Consider the following 18998-nt stretch of genomic DNA (forward strand, 5'->3'; position numbering starts at 1 on the left):
GCATAATAACTAGAATTAAACTTCACCCCCTAATTGGAATAAATTGACCAAGGAATTGGCAGTTGATGAAACTTAGAGGAGACTAGAAAGGTCTAAGGAATTAGGGTCTAGTCACATATAGTTTTCCATGAATTAAATCTTGCATGATTAAAATAAATTAATAAGAAAAGTCAATCCGAAAAATAGATAACTCTGAAGCCTTAACTGCCTTCTCCATATTGTTTTTCCAACTTATTTACTTGCCTGTCTTCTGATATTCTGAATTTACTATTTAATGCATTTGAACTCTCAACACTATTTTCTGCTTGTCTAACTAAGTAAATTAATGAACCATTGTTGCTTAGTCCCTCCATCCTCATGGGATCGACCCTCACTCACCTGAGGTATTACTTGGTACGACCCGGTGCACTTGCCGGTTAGTTTGTGGTTATAAAACCGCACCAATGAGCTAAAGTTAAGTGTTTCACTTGACTTTCCTTCAATCGTTAGAGGATAACTAAGTGAGAGCAATGAGCCTTTGCCATCATACTTAGGAAAGACAATGAGGATAGAAATTCCAATTTTCACCCCTAACCAAGACCTTTTATATTGATTAATTATCAACTCTTACTAGTTATCTATTGATCTAATTTCTAGTTATTTATTTTTCTTGTTCTCAACTTCGAGAATCTCCAGGAAATCCTAACCAATAAATTATATCTTGTCTCAACTCCTAAGAAAAATGACCCGGGATTCTACTCCGGGTTTTTGAGTTTAATTGTGACACACATTTTAACTTTGATTGAAGATAGATTGTTGGTTTAAACTATGCTTACAACGTAATTTTCTTAATCAATTCTATACCGACATTTATCATCACATCAAGTTTTGGAGTCATTGTCGGGGAGTTGCATATCTATGCTATGTTCTTGGTTGGTGTAAATATGTTCATATTTGAATAATTACATCTTTTATTTGTGTGCTAGTTGGTTATTAGTAGTATTTATTAGTTATTTTGCTTAATATATTTTGTTGCCATGAGCTCTATGTTTCTTTTATTGAATGACGCTTTCATTACCAGATCCAAGCTTAGCCCCATTTGATCCCTAAATTGAGAGAACCATGTCACAAATTAGGTGAGCTCGGCGTCGGTTAGCCTCCGAGGGTGGTGAAGGGGTTTTTCCCAATTCACCAAACTTACCCGAGGTTGAATCTGAGGCATCATTTGAGGAAGAAACTAACTCCTCTCCCACTAAATCTATTGATGTCTCTTCTACTGATTTAGGTACCGACACTATGGCCGCTCCTAGAAGAATTGCTCTCAAGGAGGCGGGGGCCCCGGATTTCACTCTCCAACCATTTCAAGTGCGTCATCCGAATTTGAATTCCGATTTTGAGCTAAAGATCTCATTGATTAATCTACTTCCTAAGTTCCATGGTGTACCCGCTCAAGATCCCATCAAGCACCTTAGAGACTTTCAAACAGCTTGTTCAACTGCTAGGTGGTATGGTGCGGATGAGGTTGCCATTTGGGTATATGCTTTCCCATTTCTCTTGAGGGAAGGCAAAGGAGTGGTTCTACACTCAACCTGAAAATGTTGTCACTAATTGGGATTTGCTTAGAAGAAAATTTTTGGATAAGTTCTTTCCACCGGAGGTCACGGATAGACTGAGGAAGAAAATCTCTTGCGTCATTCAAGGTGAATCAGAAACTCTCTATGAGTATTGGAAATATTTTAGCAAGCTCCTTGATTTGTGCCCTCACCATATGCTTGACGAGTTGGTGCTAATTAGTTACTTTTTCCAAGGCATGAAGCCTCAAGATAAGGTCCGTTTGGATGCTTCGAGTAATGGCTCTATGACAAAGTACAAAATGGTGGCGGAAGCGTGGCAACTTATCACCGATTTAGCCGAATCTACCCAACATGCAAGGCAAAGGAATAATCATCCCAAGGCTATTGCGAAATTTTATTCTAGTACTGAGTCCGCCCTCACCAAGACCTTGGGAGAGATGACTAATATCCTCAAGCAACTCCAACTCAATCAACAACAACCTCCTTCTCCTCCACAACAACAATGTCAACAGCTAGCCCCTCAAAGAGTATGTGGAATTTATGCTTGTTATTCTCACTATATCGATGAATGTCCACAACTCCAAGAGGACAATACCTTGGCGGCTACCAATGCTTATTACAACCGTCCAAATCAAAGGTATTATCAACAAGGCGGTAACTATAATCAAGGAGATAACTACAACCAAGGTTGGCAAGATAATCCCAACCAAGGCTGGAGAGACAACTATAACCAAGAGGGAAGAAACAATGGTGGAAACCAAAGGTGGAACAATAGTTACCAACAAAACCGGTATCAACAAAAGGCAAGCTCAAATCACCCAACCACAAGTCCCCCAAATTACCTATCCTTCTTCTTCCTTCAACCAAGATGAAACACTTCGCTTTATTCTTCAAGGACAAAAGGAGCTTCAAACAACACTTACATCTAGCATCACCAGTCTCACCTCTACTTTCCAAGCTCTTATAACCCGTATGGACCCACCCTCTACCGCCAATACTCAACCTTCAAGCTCTAGTGCACTTCTCTCTCAACCCTTACCTAATTCCAAGGGTGGAAACAATGCCATCACCTTGAGGTCCGGCACTACATTGCAAGAGAGGAGTCCCGAGGAGCTAAGCTCGAGAGAAGCCATTCAAGATGAAGATGTTGTTGAGGTAGAAGATGTCGAAGACGAGGATGAGGTACAAGAGGTGGTTGAAGAAGAAGTTGCTCAACCAAGGGATGGAGTTTCTAAGGAAGAAAATGTTTCGAAAGAGGCTATTCCAATACCTTTTCCACACCTATCCAGGAGGACTAGCAAGCAAGTGGAGCTAGATCCCAAGATGGTGGATATCTTCAAAAAGGTCGAGGTAACTATCCCCCCTTTTTGATGTTATTTGCCAAGTTCCTAGGTATGCCAAGTTTCTAAAGGATTTGTGCATGAATAAGGAGAAGATTCATGATCTAGAAACTATTCCTTTGAATAGCTCAATTTCAGCTTTGATGGGTGCTATATCGGAGAAATGTTGTGATCTCGGTCCTTGTCTAGTTACTTGCACTATAGTTGGTATACAATTTGTTGACTGCATGTGTGACCTAGGTGCTTGTGTCAGCATTATATTTTTATCTGTTTATGATGCATTGAAGCTTCCACCATTGAAAAGGTAAGCAAACCATTTTGTTTTGGCAGATAAAAGCATATTCTCGGTGGTTGGCATTGCGGAAGATGTCTTAGTGAGCATTAAGGGGTTGACTTTTCCAATTGATTTCTACATTCTTGAGATGCCCCCTAATGACTCCGGAAGACCATCATCTATCTTGCACGGGAGGCCATTTTTGAAAACCTCTCGGTTTAAATTGGATGCTTTTTCGAGTACCTATTCCTTTGAAAATGATGGGAAAGCAGTGAGTTTCAATCTTGATGAGGCTATGAAGCATCCACTGGAAGACCATTCTATCTTCCGGTGTGATATAATTGACAATATTGTGGCCAAAGTCCACCAAGATACAATTGATGAGAAGAACATGGTTCAAGGTGCATGTGTGGGGAAACCCTTTGAATATGATGAAGACACCTTACCACCTCCGGTGCTACTGGATAATCAAGTGCCAAGCCATGAGCTAAATATGGAGTTGAAGCCACTTCCGCCCCATCTTAAATATGCTTATCTTAAACAAAATCAAAAGCTCCCGGTGATCATTGCAAAGGAGCTTACCTCCCAACAAGAGGAGCGACTGCTTAATGTATTGCGAAGGAACAAGAAAGCTATTGGGTAGAGTTTAGCGGACATAGTTGGTATAAGCCCTCAAGTTTGTGAACACCACATTTTTCTAGAGGAGGAAACCAAGCCTATCCGTCAACTACAAAGGCGGTTGAACCCCACAATTCTAGAAGTTATGAAGAAAGAGGTGACCCGACTACTAGAAGCCGATATTATCTATCCAATCTCAGATAGTGAGTGGGTTAGCCCGGTACAAGTGGTTCCGAAGAAGTCTAGTGTCACCATAGTCAAGAATGAAAATGGAGAACTCATGGCCACAAGGGTGCAGGATTCATGGAGAGTTTGCATCGACTACAGGCGCTTGAACTTGGCCACTCGCAAGGATCACTATCCACTACCATTCATCGATCAAATGCTTGATCGCCTGTCAGGTAAATCACATTATTGCTTTTTAGATGGCTATACCGGTTATTTTCAAATCCATATTGCTCCAGAAGACCAAGAGAAAACCACTTTCACATGCCCTTTTGGAATGTATGCATACAAACGAATGCCTTTTGGTTTATGCAATGCAACGGCTACGTTTCAAAGGTGCATGATGAGCATCTTTTCGGATCTTCTTGAGCACTGTATGGAAGTATTTATGGATGACTTTAGTGTTTATGGTGATTCTTTTTACCTTTGTTTGGATAATCTTGCTAGAGTATAAGAAAGATATGCTAGTTCAAACCTTGTGCTTAACTTTGAAAAATGTCACTTTATGGTAAAGCAAGGTATTGTTCTAGGTCATGTTGTTTCTAATACTGGTATATCTGTTGATCCTGCCAAGGTTGATGTCATTTTTGGTTTACCTTACCCCTCTTCTGTAAGGGAAGTCCGTTCTTTTCTTGGTCATGTAGGTTTCTATTGGCGTTTCATCAAGGACTTCAGTAACGTTGCACTACCCCTTTCCCATCTATTGCAAAAAGATGTAGAGTTTGACTTGAGTGAAGAGTGTATGGAAGCATTTGATAAGCTGAAGATTGTCTTAACCCAAGCTCCTATTGTGAGAGGGCCTAATTAGAGTAGGCCGTTTGAGATTATGTGCAAGGCATCTAACTATGTGGTAGGAGCAGCGCTTACTCAGCACGAAGGTAAGGATCCCTATATCATAGCTTATGCTTCTAAGACATTAGATGGTGCCCAGTCTAACTATACTACCACTAAAAAGGAACTTTTAGTAATTATTTTTGCCTTGGATAAATTCCAGGCCTATTTACGTGGAACCAAAATGGTAGTATATTCAGACCATGCGACTTTGAAATACTTGCTAGTTAAGAAAGAATCAAAGCCAAGGTTAATCCATTGGATATTGCTATTGCAAGAGTTTGATTTACAGATCAAGGATAGGAGTGGTTCCCAAAATTTAGTGGCGGGTCACTTGAGTCGCCTAGAGCATATCAAAAGTGACTCTACTCCTATCAATGATGCATTTCCTCTTTATAGCTTGCAAGCAATATCTGAGGTGGTTCCTTGGTATGCACCCATTGCTAATTATTTGGTTAGTCACACCTTTCCTCCACATTTTTCTAAACATCAAAAGGACAAGCTCAAAAGCGAGTCCAAGCATTACATATGGGATAACCCATATTTGTGGAGATGTGGTGCCAACCAAATAATTAGGAGGTGTGTACCACAATCCAAAATTCAGTCTATCTTGGAGGCGTGCCACTCTTCTGAAAGTGGTGGCTACTTTGGCCCTCAAAGAACTGCAAGAAAAATCTTAGACTGCGGATTTTGGTGGCCCACACTCTTTAAGGATCCAAATCTTTTCTGTAACTATTGCCACCAATGCCAAAGGTTTGGAAACATATCCAGGAGGGATGAGATGCCCCAGCAACTCATGTTGTTTTGTGAAATTTTTTATGTTTGGGGTATTGACTTCATGGGTCCCTTTCCAAACTCGAATGGTTTCTTATATATTCTGTTAGCAGTTGATTATGTTTCTAAGTGGGTGGAAGCAATTCCTACCCATACTGATGATGCTAACGTGGTTTTCTCTTTTGTGCGAAATAACATCATTTGCCGCTTTGGATCACCACGAGCGATCGTGAGTGATCAAGGCTCTCACTTTTGTAACAAAAGAATGACAGGTTTAATGAAGAAACATGGCATTATTCACAAGGTGGCAATGACTTCTCATCCCCAAAAAAATGGCCATGCCGAAGTGTCTAATAGAGAGATTAAGCGCATACTTGAGAAGATGGTTAAACCCCATAGAAGGGATTGGAGCTCTAGGCTTAGAGATGCGCTATGGGCTTATCGAATAGCTTACAAGACACCGATTGGCATGAGTCCGTTCTGGCTAGTCTACGGAAAGGCTTGTCACCTTTCGGGAGAGGTGGAACACAAGGCTTATTGGGCTATGAAGGAATGTAACTCAGGATTGGGAGGAGCCAGAGTTGAAAGAAAATTGCAACTGGAAGAATTGGAGTGCATTCGGTTAGAAGCCTATGAAAACTCAAGGCTCTACAAAGAAAAGCTGAAGGCGGTACATGATCAAAATATTAAGAGAAGAGAGTTTAGAGCTGGGGATCAAGTCCTTCTCTATAATTCAAGGTTGAGATTAATGCCGGGCAAACTGAGGTCAAAGCGGGATAGACCATATGTGGTGGAAAAGGTTGAACCATATGGAGTTGTCCACTTGAGTCACCCCTCAAGCCCTACCTTATTCAAGGTCAATGGCCACTGTTTGAAACTCTATCATGGGGCAAAAGTGAAGAACAACAAGGAGTTAGAGATCTTTCTCTGGAAGGACCCAACCAAGGAAGAGGACTGAGCTCATAGACCGTCCAACTTAAGGACGTTAAAGAAAAGTGCTAGGTGGGAGATAACCCACCATGATATGATCTTCCTTTTCTATATTTTTTTATTTATTTGCTTATTTTGTTCTGATTTAAAAAAAATGGGGGCTGTCATGTGTAGGCGTGACCGACGCGTACGTGTCAACGCCCAAATTTTGATGCTGCTACTCCCTGGTACAAATACCAGAGAGTTGTACTGGAACCATGCGGGTGGGGTGCTAGGCGCACAACCCAACCCACACGTGCGCATCGCTGACGCATACGCGTCATTTGATTTTTTGGCCATCCACGCGTGGGTGTGACCGATGAGCACGCGTCGTATCTTAATGCTGTCATGCATGGTACAAAAACCAGAGAGTTATGATGGAATGCTGCCAGTTTCATGCGTCTAGCACAAAAACATATCACGTGTACGCATGACTGACGCTCACGCCTCACTGTCTATTTTGAGCCACCCATGCGTACGCGTGGATGACGCGCACGCGTCATGCTGCCGATTCAATTTAATCAGCGCGCTGCTCTGCTGTCTTCTTTCTTCTCCCTTCTAATTCTTTCTTATTCCTTCTTTATTCTTTCTTCTCTTTTCTTACTTCTTTATTCCCCTCTACCAGCATTGGCAACCATCACCTCCGGCGGTCCCCACCTTCTTTCCTCTTCTTTTTCTTTTCTCTTCTCACCCCTCTTATCTCATCCTTACTTGCATTTACCCTCCTCTCTTCACCTTCTTTTCAAGGTTTCTTTTCTTACTCTCTTTTAATTTTTAACCTTTCTTTAGTTTATTGCATTCGAAAATTTTATTTGTTCCTAATTGCATCTTAGTTTTGTTATTTGTAGTTTTCTTTAGTTCTTTTTCTCTCCTTGCATTTTTGTATTAGTGTTGGAGTTTCAAGTTGAATATTCTGTGAATTGGTGGATTATTTTGATATTTCTTGGCTTATTTGTGTTATGTGGTGTTGCTTTGATAATTGGCATTCTATTTTGGGTCTATTACACACTTGGATGTCTCAATTTGCTTCTTGCTTATAATATGCACACCAAGTATTTGTGAAAAAGCACCAATGACATCTTGATTTATTTTTTATCTTATTCTTGCAACTTAGTGTGTCTTTTTCACAACACTTACGCTTCGTGTCTATTGAGCTTATTATCCATGGTTTTTCATCATCAAAATGATCATTATTTGAGGCTTGCTAATTCGGGTGTTTATCTCTCTGAATTTCATATTCCTTCTTTTTCTTCCTTTTTCAGGATGACCACCAAGAAAGGAAAAGAAAAGGCTTCTAAAAAGACACCGGTGATGAGCGGATAATTTATACGCTTTTTGGCATTGTTTTTAGTATGTTTTTAGTAGGATCTAGTTACTTTTAGGGATGTTTTCATTAGTTTTTATGTTAAATTCACATTTCTGGACTTTACTATGAGTTTGTGTGTTTTTCTGTGATTTCAGGTATTTTCTGACTGAAATTGAGGGACTTGAGCAGAAATCAGATTCAGAGGTTGAAAAAGGACTACTGATGCTATTGGATTCTGACCTCCCTGCACTCAAAGTGGATTTTCTGGAGCTACAGAACTCGAAATGGCGCGCTTCCAATTGCGTTGGAAAGTAGACATCCAGGGCTTTCCAGCAATATATAATAGTTCATACTTTGGCCAAGAATAGATGACGTAAACTGGCGTTCAACACCAGCCTTCTGCCCAAATCTGGCGTCCAGCGCCAGAAAAGGATCCAAAACCAGAGTTGAACGCCCAAACTGGCACAGAAACTGGCGTTCAACTCCACAAATGGCCTCTGCACGTGCTACACTTAAGCTCAGCCCAAACACACACCAAGTGGGCCCCGGAAGTGGATTTATGCATCAATTACTTACTCATGTAAACCCTAGTGACTAGTTTATTATAAATAGGACCTCTTACTAGTCTTTTTGACCATCTTTGGATCATCTTAGGATCTTAGGATCATCTTTGAATGCATTGTTCTTAGATCAAGGGGGCTGGCCATCTCGGCCATGCCTGGACCTTCACTTATGTATTTTCATACGGTAGAGTTTCTACACTCCATAGATTAAGGTGTGGAGCTCTGCTGTTCCTCAAAGATTAATGCAAAGTACTACTGTTTTCTATTCAATTCTTCTTATTTCTCTTCTAAGATATCCATTCGCACCCAAGAACGTGATGAAGGTGATGATTATGTGTGACGCTCATCATCCTTCTCCTTTATGAACGCGTGCCTGACAAACACTTCTGTTCTACATGAAATAAGCTAGAATGAGTATCTCTTAGATCTCCTAACCAGGATCTTCGTGGTGTAAGCTAGAATGATGGCGGCATTCAAGAGAATCCGGAAGGTCTAAACCTTGTCTGTGGTATTCTGAGTAGGATTCAATGATTGAATGACTGTGACGAGCTTCAAACTCGCGATTGTTGGGCGTTAGTGACAGACGCAAAAGGAGGGTGAATCCTATTCCAGCATGATCGGGAACCGACAGATGAATAGCCGTGCCGTGACAGGGTGCGTGAGCATATTATTCACTGAGAGGAGGGGATGTAGCCACTGACAACGGTGATGCCCTTGCATACAGCCAGCCATGGAAAGGAGAGAGACTGATTGGATGAAGATAGCAGGAAAGCAGAGGTTCAGAGGAACAAAAAAGCATCTCCATTCGCTTATCTGAAATTCCTACCAATGATTTACATAAGTATCTCTATCCCTGTTTTATTATATAATATTCGAAAACACCATTATCACTTTATATCTGCCTGACTGAGATTTACAAGGTGACCATAGCTTGCTTCATACCAACAATCTCCGTGGGATTCGACCCTTACTCACGTAAGGTATTACTTGGACGACCCAGTGCACTTGCTGGTTAGTTGTATCGAAGTTGTGACAATTATGTATTGAGATCAGAGCACCAAGCTTTGGAGCCACTACCCGGATTTGTTCGAGCCTGGAGATCACAATTTCGTGCACCAAGTTTTTGGCGCCGTTGCCGGGGATTGTTCGAGTTTGGACAACTGACGGTTCATCTTGTTGCTCAGATTAGGTAATTTTCTTTTCGTTTTGTTTTTCAAAAAAAAAAATCTTTCAAAAATATTTTCAAAAATCTCTCATATGTTTTCGAAAAAAAAATAAATAAAAATGTTTTCAAAAATCTTATTCAAGATTTTTAAGAATGAATTCTAGTGTTTCATGAAGCATGTAAAGCCTGGCTGGCTGTAAAGCCATGTCTAAATTTATTTGGACTGAGGCTTGCAATTTGCTATAAAGAGGAATATACTCTCGTGTTAAAGACTAAAGCTTGGCTGGCTATTGGCCATGTCTAGTGTTTTGGACTGGAGCTTTCATTGAAAGCTTGGCTGGCTAGTGAGCCATGTCTAATTCCTGGACTGAAGCTTTAGACTAGCATGACAAGATTTCTGGAATTCATATTAAAAATTTTGGAATACTTATTTTTCTTTTTCATATAATTTTCGAAAAATATAAAATAAAAATTCAAAAAAAAATTAGAAAATCATAAAAATAAAAAATATTGTGTTTCTTGTTTGAGTCTTGAGTCACATTATAAGTTTGGTGTCAACTGCATGTGCATCTTGCATTTTTCGAAAATTTCATGCATTCATAGTGTTCTTCATGATCTTCAAGTTGTTCTTGGTAAGTCTTCTTGTTTGATCTTGATGATTTTTTTTTGTTTTGTGTCTTTTCATGTTTATCATATGCATTCTTGAATTCTTAATGCATAAGCATTAAAGAATTCTAAGTTTGGTGTCTTGCATGTTTTCTTTGCATTAAAAAATTTTTCAAAAATGTGTTCTTGATGTTCATCATGATCTTCATAGTGTTCTTGGTGTTCATCTTGACATTCATAGCATTCTTGCATGCATCACATGTTTTGATCTAAAAATTTCATGCATTGCATAAGTTTTATGTTTTTCATAAAAATTTCAAAAAATCAAAAAAATATCTTTCCCTTTTTCTCTCATCAAATTCGAAAATTTGAGCTAACTTTTTCAAAAATTTTTAAAAATCAAGTTGTTTCTTATGAGTCAAATCAAATTTTCAATTTGAAAATCTTATCTTTTTCAAAATCTTTTTCAAAAATCAAATCTTTTTCAAAATCCTTGGTTATTTTCGAAAATTCCAAAAATAATTTTCAAAAATTTTTTTTTATTTTTATACTAAATTTTCGAAAATAACATAATCAATTAATGTTTTGATTCAAAAATTTGAAGTTTGTTACTTATTTGTTAAGAAAGATTCAAACTTTAAGTTCTAGAATCATATCTTGTGATTTCTTATGAATCAAGTCATTAATTGAGATTTTAAAAACCAAATCTTTTTCAAAACTAATTTCTATCGTATCTTTTCAAAAATATCTTCTTATCTTATCTTTTTCAAAAATATCTTTTAAAAATATCTTTCCTAACCTCCTAACTACTTATCTTTTCAAAATTGGTTTTCAAAATTTGTTTCAACTAACTAACTAACTTTTTGTTTGTTTCTTAACTTTTTCAAAACCACCTAACTAATTCTCCCTTTCTAATTTTCAAAAATACCTCCCCCTTTTTCAAAAATTTCTTTTTAATTAACTAATTATTTTTATTTTCTATTTTTGATTTCAAAAATTTTCGAAAAAAAAATACTAACAATTTTCAAAAACCATTTTCAAAAATCACTAACCCTTTTTCAAAATAATTTTCGAAAATTATTCCTCCCCCATCTCATTCGAATTATTCATTCATATCCTAACATCTCATCTCACATCTCTTCCATTCGTACAGTTGCATTTCTTCCTTTACATCACATTCTTTGTCTCCCCCTTCTCTTCCACTCACAAAGGGATCCCTATACTGTGGTATAAAGGATCTCTATTATTATTATCATTTTTCTGTCCATTCTTCCTTGTCATATGAGCAGGAGCAAGGATAAGAACATTCTTGTGGAAGCAGATCCAGAACCTGAAAGGACTCTGAAGAGAAAATTAAGAGAAGCTAAAATACAACAATCCAGAGATAACCTTTCAGAAATTTTCGAACATGCAGAGGAGATGGCAGCCGAAAATAATAATAATGCAAGGAGGATGCTTGGTGACTTTACTGCACCTAATTCCAATTTACATGGAAGAAGCATCTCCATTCCTGCCATTGGAGCAAACAACTTTGAGCTGAAACCTCAATTAGTTTCTCTGATGCAGCAGAACTGCAAGTTTCATGGACTTCCATCTGAAGATCCTTTTCAGTTCTTAACTGAATTCTTGCAGATATGTGATACTGTTAAGACTAATGGAGTAGATCCTGAAGTCTACAGGCTCATGCTTTTCCCTTTTGCTGTAAGAGACAGAGCTAGATTTTGGTTGGATTCTCAACCTAAAGACAGCCTGAACTCTTGGGATAAGCTGGTCACGGCTTTCTTAGCCAAGTACTTTCCTCCTCAAAAGCTGAGCAAGCTTAGAGCTGATGTTCAAACCTTCAAACAGAAAGAAGGTGAATCTCTCTATGAAGCTTGGGAAAGATACAAACAGTTGACCAAAAAGTGTCCTTCTGACATGCTTTCAGAATGGACCATCCTGGATATATTCTATGATGGTTTATCTGAGCTATCAAAGATGTCACTGGACACTTCTGCAGGTGGATCCATTCACCTAAAGAAAACGCCTGCAGAAGCTCAAGAACTCATTGACATGGTTGCTAATAACCAGTTCATGTACACTTCTGAAAGGAATCCTGTAATCAATGGGACGCCTATGAAGAAGGGAGTTCTTGAGGTTGATACTCTGAATGCCATATTGGCTCAGAACAAAATATTGACTCAGCAAGTCAATATGATTTCTCAGAGTCTGCATGGAATGCAAGCTGCATCCAACAGTACTCAAGAGGCATCTTCTGAAGAGGAAGCCTATGATCCTGAGAACCCTGCAATAGCAGAGGTAAATTATTTAGGTGAACCTTATGGAAACACCTATAACTCAACATGGAGAAATCATCCAAATTTCTCATGGAAGGATCAAAAGCCCCAACAAGGCTTTAATAATGGTGGAAGAAACAGGTTTAGCAATAGCAAGCCTTTTCCATCATCAACTCAGCAACAGACAGAGAACTCTGAACAAAATGCTTCTAATTTAGCAAATCTAGTCTCTGATCTATCTAAGGCCACTGTAAGTTTCATGAATGAAACAAGGTCTTCCATTAGAAATCTGGAAGCACAAGTGGTCCAGCTGAGTAAAAGGATCACTGAAATCCCTCCTAGTACTCTCCCAAGCAATACAGAAGAGAACCCAAAAGGAGAGTGCAAGGCCATTGACATAAGCGCCATGGCCGAACCTGTGAGGAGAGGAGAGGACGTGAATCCCAAGGAGGAAGACCTCCTGGGACGTCCAGTGATCAATAAGGAGCTTCCCTCTGGGGAACCAAAGGACTCTGAGGCTCATCTAGAGACCATAGAGCTTCCATTGAACCTCCTTATGCCCTTCATGAGCTCTGATGAGTATTCCTCTTCTGAAGAGAATGAGGATGTTACTGAAGAGCAAACTGCCAAGTTTCTTGGTGCAATCATGAAGCTAAATGCCAAATTATTTGGCATTGATGCTTGGGAAGTTGAACCTCCCTTGTTCATCAATGAACTAAGTGATCTGGATCAACTGACATTGCCTCAGAAGAGACAGGATCCTGGAAAGTTCATAATACCCTGCACCATAGGCACCATGATCTTTAAAGCTCTGTGTGACCTTGGTTCAGGGATAAACCTCATGCCCCTCTCTGTAATAGAGAATCTGGGAATCTATGGGGTGCAAGCTGCTAAAATCTCACTAGAGATGGCAGACAGCTCAAGAAGACAGGCTTATGGACAAGTAGAAAATGTATTAGTAAAGGTTGAAGGCCTTTACATACCTACTGATTTCATAGTCCTGGATACTGGAAAGGAAGAGGATGAATCCATCATCCTAGGAAGACCTTTTCTGGCCACAGCAAGAGCTGTGATTGATGTTGACAGAGGTGAAATAGTCCTTCAATGGAATGAGAACTCCCTTGTATTCAAAACTCAAGGATCTCCCTCTGCAACCATGGAGAGGAAGCTTGAAAAGCTTCTCTCAAAGCAGAGTCAACCAGAGCCCCCACAGTCAAACTCTAAGTTTGGTGTTGGGAGGCCACAACCAAACTCTAAGTTTGGTGTTGAACTCCTATATCCAAACTCTAAGTTTGGTGTTGGAGAGTTTCAACAAAGCTCTGCACATCTGTGAGGCCCCATGAGAGCCCACTGTCAAGCTATTGACATTAAAGAAGCGCTCGTTGGGAGGCAACCCAATGTTTATCTAATTCTTATTTTTATTGTTTTTCATGTTTTCTTAGGTTCATGATCATGTGGAGTCACAAAATAAATATAAAAATTGAAAACGGAATCAAAAACAGCAGAAGAAAAATCACACCCTGGAGGAAGCATCTGCCTGGCGTTCAACGCCAGAACAGAGCATGGTTCTGGCGCTGAACGCCCAAATGGGCAGCATCCTGGCGCAGAACGCCCAGAACAAGCATGGTTCTGGCGTTCAACGCCAGAAATGGCACACAAATGGGCGTTGAACGCCCAAAATGGCCACCAACCTGGCGCTGAACGCCCAGAGTTGGGTACAAAGGCATTTTTACATGCCTAATGGGTGCAGGGATGTAAATCCTTGAACACCTCAGGATCTGTGGACCCCACAGGATCCACTCAGGATCTGTGGACCCCACAGGATCCACTCAGGATCTGTAGACCCCACAGGATCCCCACCTACCTCCACTCACTTCTTCTCACCACTCTCTTTCACACAACCCCATAAACACTCTTCCCTAAAAACCCCTCACCAATCACCTCAATCTCTCTTCCCCATTAAACCTTCACCACTCACATCCATCCACTCTTCCCCATAAACCTACCTCATAAACCCCACCTACCTTCAAAATTCAAAACCAATTTCCCACCCAAACCCACCCATATGGCCGAACCTTTACCCCCCCTCCCTTCCCTATATAAAGACCTCCATTCTTCATCAAATTCACACAACACACCCCTCTATACCCTTCTTGGCCGAAACCACATCTCCCTCTCCCTCTCCATATTTCTTCTTCTTTTTCTTCTATTCTTTTGTTTATTGCTCGAGGGCGAGCAATATTCTAAGTTTGGTGTGGTAAAAGCATAGCTTTTTTGTTTTTCCATTACCATTGATGGCATCTAAGACCGGAGAATCCTCTAGAAGAGGGAAAGGGAAGACAAAAGCTTCCACATCCGAGTCATGGGAGATGGAAAGGTTCATCTCCAAAGCCCATCAAGACCACTTCTATGATGTTGTGGCCAAGAAGAAGGTGATCCCTGAGGTCCCTTTTAAACTCAAAAGAAATGAGTATCCGGAGATCCGACATGAAATTCAAAAAAGAGGTTGGGAAGTTCTAACAAATCCCATCCAACAAGTCGGCATCCTAATGGTTCAAGAGTTCTATGCCAATGCATGGATCACCAAGAACCATGATCAAAGTAAGAACCCGGATCCAAAGAACTATGTTACAATGGTTCGGGGGAAATACTTAGATTTTAGTCCGGAGAATGTGAGGTTGGCGTTCAACTTGCCATACATGGAAGAGAACGCACGCCCCTACACAAGGAGAGTCAACTTTGATCAAAGGTTGGACCAAGTCCTTATGGACATATGTGTAGAAGGAGCTCAATGGAAGATTGACTCCAAAGGCAAGCTGGTTCAACTAAGAAGATTGGACCTCAAGCCTATAGCTAGAGGATGGTTGGAGTTTATTCAATGCTCAATCATTCCCACTAGCAACCGGTCTGAAGTTACTATAGACCGGGCCATCATGATCCATAGCATCATGATTGGAGAAGAGGTGGAAGTTCATGAGATTATACCTCAAGAACTCTACAAGGTGGCTGACAAGTCCTCCACCATGGCAAGGTTAGCCTTTCCTCACCTCATCTGCCACCTATGCAATTCAGCTGGGATTGACATAGAGGGAGATATCCTCATCAAAGAGGACAAGCCCATCACTAAGAAAAAGATGGAGCAAGCAAGAGAGCCCAGTCATGGAGCTCAAGAGGCGTATGAAGCTCATCACCATGAGATTCTGGAAATGCCTCAAATGCACTTTCCTCCACAAAACTATTGGGAGCAAATCAACACCTCCCTAGGAGAATTGAGTTCCAATATGGGACAACTAAGGGTGGAACATCAAGAGCACTCCATCATGCTTCATGAAATAAGAGAAGATCAAAAATCAATGAGGGAGGAGCAACAAAGACAAGGAAGAGACATAGAAGAGCTCAAGGACATCATTGGTTCCTCAAGAAGGAAACGCCACCATCACTAAGGTGGATTCATTCCTTGTTCTTGCTTTCTCTGTTTTTCGTTTTCTGTATTATGTGCTTATCTATGTTTGTGTCTTCATTACATGATCATTAGTAGTAGTAACTATGTCTTAAGGTTATAAATGTCCTATGAATCCATCACCTCTCTTAAATAAAAACTGTTTTAATTCAAAAGAACAAGAAGTACATGAGTTTCGAATTTATCCTTGAACTTAGCCTAATTATATTGATGTGGTGACAATGCTTCTTGTTTTCTGAATGTATGCTTGAACAGTGCATATGTCTTTTGAAGTTGTTGTTTAAGAATGTTAAATATGTTGGCTCTTGAAAGAATGATGACTAGGAGACATGTTATTCGATAATCTGAAAAATCATAAAAATGATTCTTGAAGCAAGAAAAAGCAGCAAAGAACAAAGCTTGCAGAAAAAAAAAAGGGGCGAAAAAAAAGAATAGAAAAAAAATATAGAAAGAAAAAGAAAAAGCAAGCAGAAAAAGCCAATAACCCTTAAAACCAAAAGGCAAGGGGCAAATAAAAAGGATCCCAAGGCTTTGAGTATCAGTGGATAGGAGGGCCTAAAGGAATAAAATCCTGGTCTAAGCGGCTAAACCAAGCTGTCCCTAACCATGTGCTTGTGGCGTGTAGGTGTCAAGTGAAAACTTGAGACTGAGCGGTTAAAGTCAAGGTCCAAAGCAAACAAAGAGTGTGCTTAAGAACCCTGGACACCTCTAATTGGGGACTTTAGCAAAGCTGAGTCACAATCTGAAAAGGTTCACCCAATTATGTGTCTGTGGCATTTATGTATCCGGTGGTAATACTGGAAAACAAAGTGCTTAGGGCCACGGCCAAGACTCATAAAGAAGCTGTGTTCAAGAATCATCATACTGAACTAGGAGAATCAATAACACTATCTGAACTCTGAGTTCCTATAGATGCCAATCATTCTGAACCCCAATGGATAAAATGAGATGCCAAAACTATTCAAGAGGCAAAAAGCTATAAGTCCCGCTCATTTAATTGTAGCTATGTTTCATTGATAGTTTGGAATTTATAGTATATTCTCTTCTTTTTATCCTATTTGATTTTCAGTTGCTTGGGGACAAGCAACAATTTAAGTTTGGTGTTGTGATGAGCGGATAATTTATACGCTTTTTGGCATTGTTTTTAGTATGTTTTTAGTAGGATCTAGTTACTTTTAGGGATGTTTTCATTAGTTTTTATGTTAAATTCACATTTCTGGACTTTACTATGAGTTTGTGTGTTTTTCTGTGATTTCCGGTATTTTCTGACTGAAATTGAGGGACTTGAGCAGAAATCAGATTCAGAGGTTGAAAAAGGACTACTGATGCTGTTGGATTCTGACCTCCCTGCACTCAAAGTGGATTTTCTGGAGCTACAGAACTCGAAATGGCGCACTTCTAATTGCGTTGGAAAGTAGACATCCAGGGCTTTTCAGAAATATATAATAGTCCATACTTTGGCCAAGAATAGATGACGTAAACTGGCATTCAACGCCAGCCTTCTGCCCAAATCTGGCGTCCAGCGCCAGAAAAGGATCCAAAACCAGAGTTGAACGCCCAAACTGGCACAGAAACTGGCGTTCAACTCCACAAATGGCCTCTACACGTGCTACACTTAAGCTCAGCCCAAACACACACCAAGTGGGCCCCGGAAGTGGATTTATGCATCAATTACTTACTCATGTAAACCCTAGTGACTAGTTTATTATAAATAGGACCTCTTACTAGTCTTTTTTACCATCTTTGGATCATCTTAGGATCTTAGGATCATCTTTGAATGCATTGTTCTTAGATCAAGGGGGCTGGCCATCTCGGCCATGCCTGGACCTTCACTTATGTATTTTCATACGGTAGAGTTTCTACACTCCATAGATTAAGATGTGGAGCTCTGCTGTTCCTCAAAGATTAATGCAAAGTACTACTGTTTTCTATTCAATTCTTCTTATTTCTCTTCTAAGATATCCATTCGCACCCAAGAACGTGATGAAGGTGATGATTATGTGTGACGCTCATCATCCTTCTCCTTTATGAACGCGTGCCTGACAAACACTTCTGTTCTACATGAAATAAGCTAGAATGAGTATCTCTTAGATCTCCTAACCAGAATCTTCGTGGCGTAAGCTAGAATGATGGCGGCATTCAAGAGAATCCGGAAGGTCTAAACCTTGTCTGTGGTATTCTGAGTAGGATTCAATGATTGAATGACTGTGACGAGCTTCAAACTCGCGATTGTTGGGCGTTAGTGACAGACGCAAAAGGAGGGTGAATCCTATTCCAGCATGATCGGGAACCGACAGATGAATAGCCGTGCCGTGACAGGGTGTGTGAGCATATTATTCACTGAGAGGAGGGGATGTAGCCACTGACAACGGTGATGCCCTTGCATACAGCCAGCCATGGAAAGGAGTGAGACTGATTGGATGAAGATAGCAGGAAAGCAGAGGTTCAGAGGAACAAAAAAGCATCTCCATTCGCTTATCTGAAATTCCTACCAATGATTTACATAAGTATCTCTATCCCTGTTTTATTATATAATATTCGAAAACACCATTATCACTTTATATCTGCCTGACTGAGATTTACAAGGTGACCATAGCTTGCTTCATACCAACAATCTCCGTGGGATTCGACCCTTACTCACGTAAGGTATTACTTGGATGACCCAGTGCACTTGCTGGTTAGTTGTATCGAAGTTGTGACAATTATGTATTGAGATCAGAGCACCAAGCTTTGGAGCCACTACCAGGATTTGTTCGAGCCTGGAGATCACAATTTCGTGCACCAACCGGCTAAAAGGCTGACTCAAAGAGCATCCGCTAAGGTGCAAACTTCCTCAAAAGTCAAGCCACCTTCTAAGCGGTTGAAGAGGGCCATCCGAGTTGATGAAGCGGAGAAGAAAGTTCCTACAAAGGACTCCACAAGATTCACTAACCGCTATTATGAGCGGATGTTCCCCATCTTGGTCAATAGAAACTACCACAAAGAGAACCTCCTACTTCTTCCAGAACACTTTGTTCATTTTGTGATGCCCCGCATTG

At 40.2% G+C, this 18998-nt stretch overlaps 1 non-coding gene across 1 annotated transcript; it reads right to left on the bottom strand.

The window, feature by feature from the left end:
• Window positions 1-12039: 12039 nt before the first annotated feature.
• LOC112725177 (small nucleolar RNA R71) lies at window positions 12040-12147 on the bottom strand. The gene has a single exon (XR_003164301.1). It is a non-coding gene; the product is annotated as a small nucleolar RNA R71 (small nucleolar RNA).
• Window positions 12148-18998: the final 6851 nt, after the last annotated feature.

The sequence above is a fragment of the Arachis hypogaea genome, chromosome 11 (genome assembly GCF_003086295.3).
Source record: "Arachis hypogaea cultivar Tifrunner chromosome 11, arahy.Tifrunner.gnm2.J5K5, whole genome shotgun sequence".
In the NCBI taxonomy this organism is placed as follows: Eukaryota; Viridiplantae; Streptophyta; class Magnoliopsida; order Fabales; family Fabaceae; genus Arachis; species Arachis hypogaea.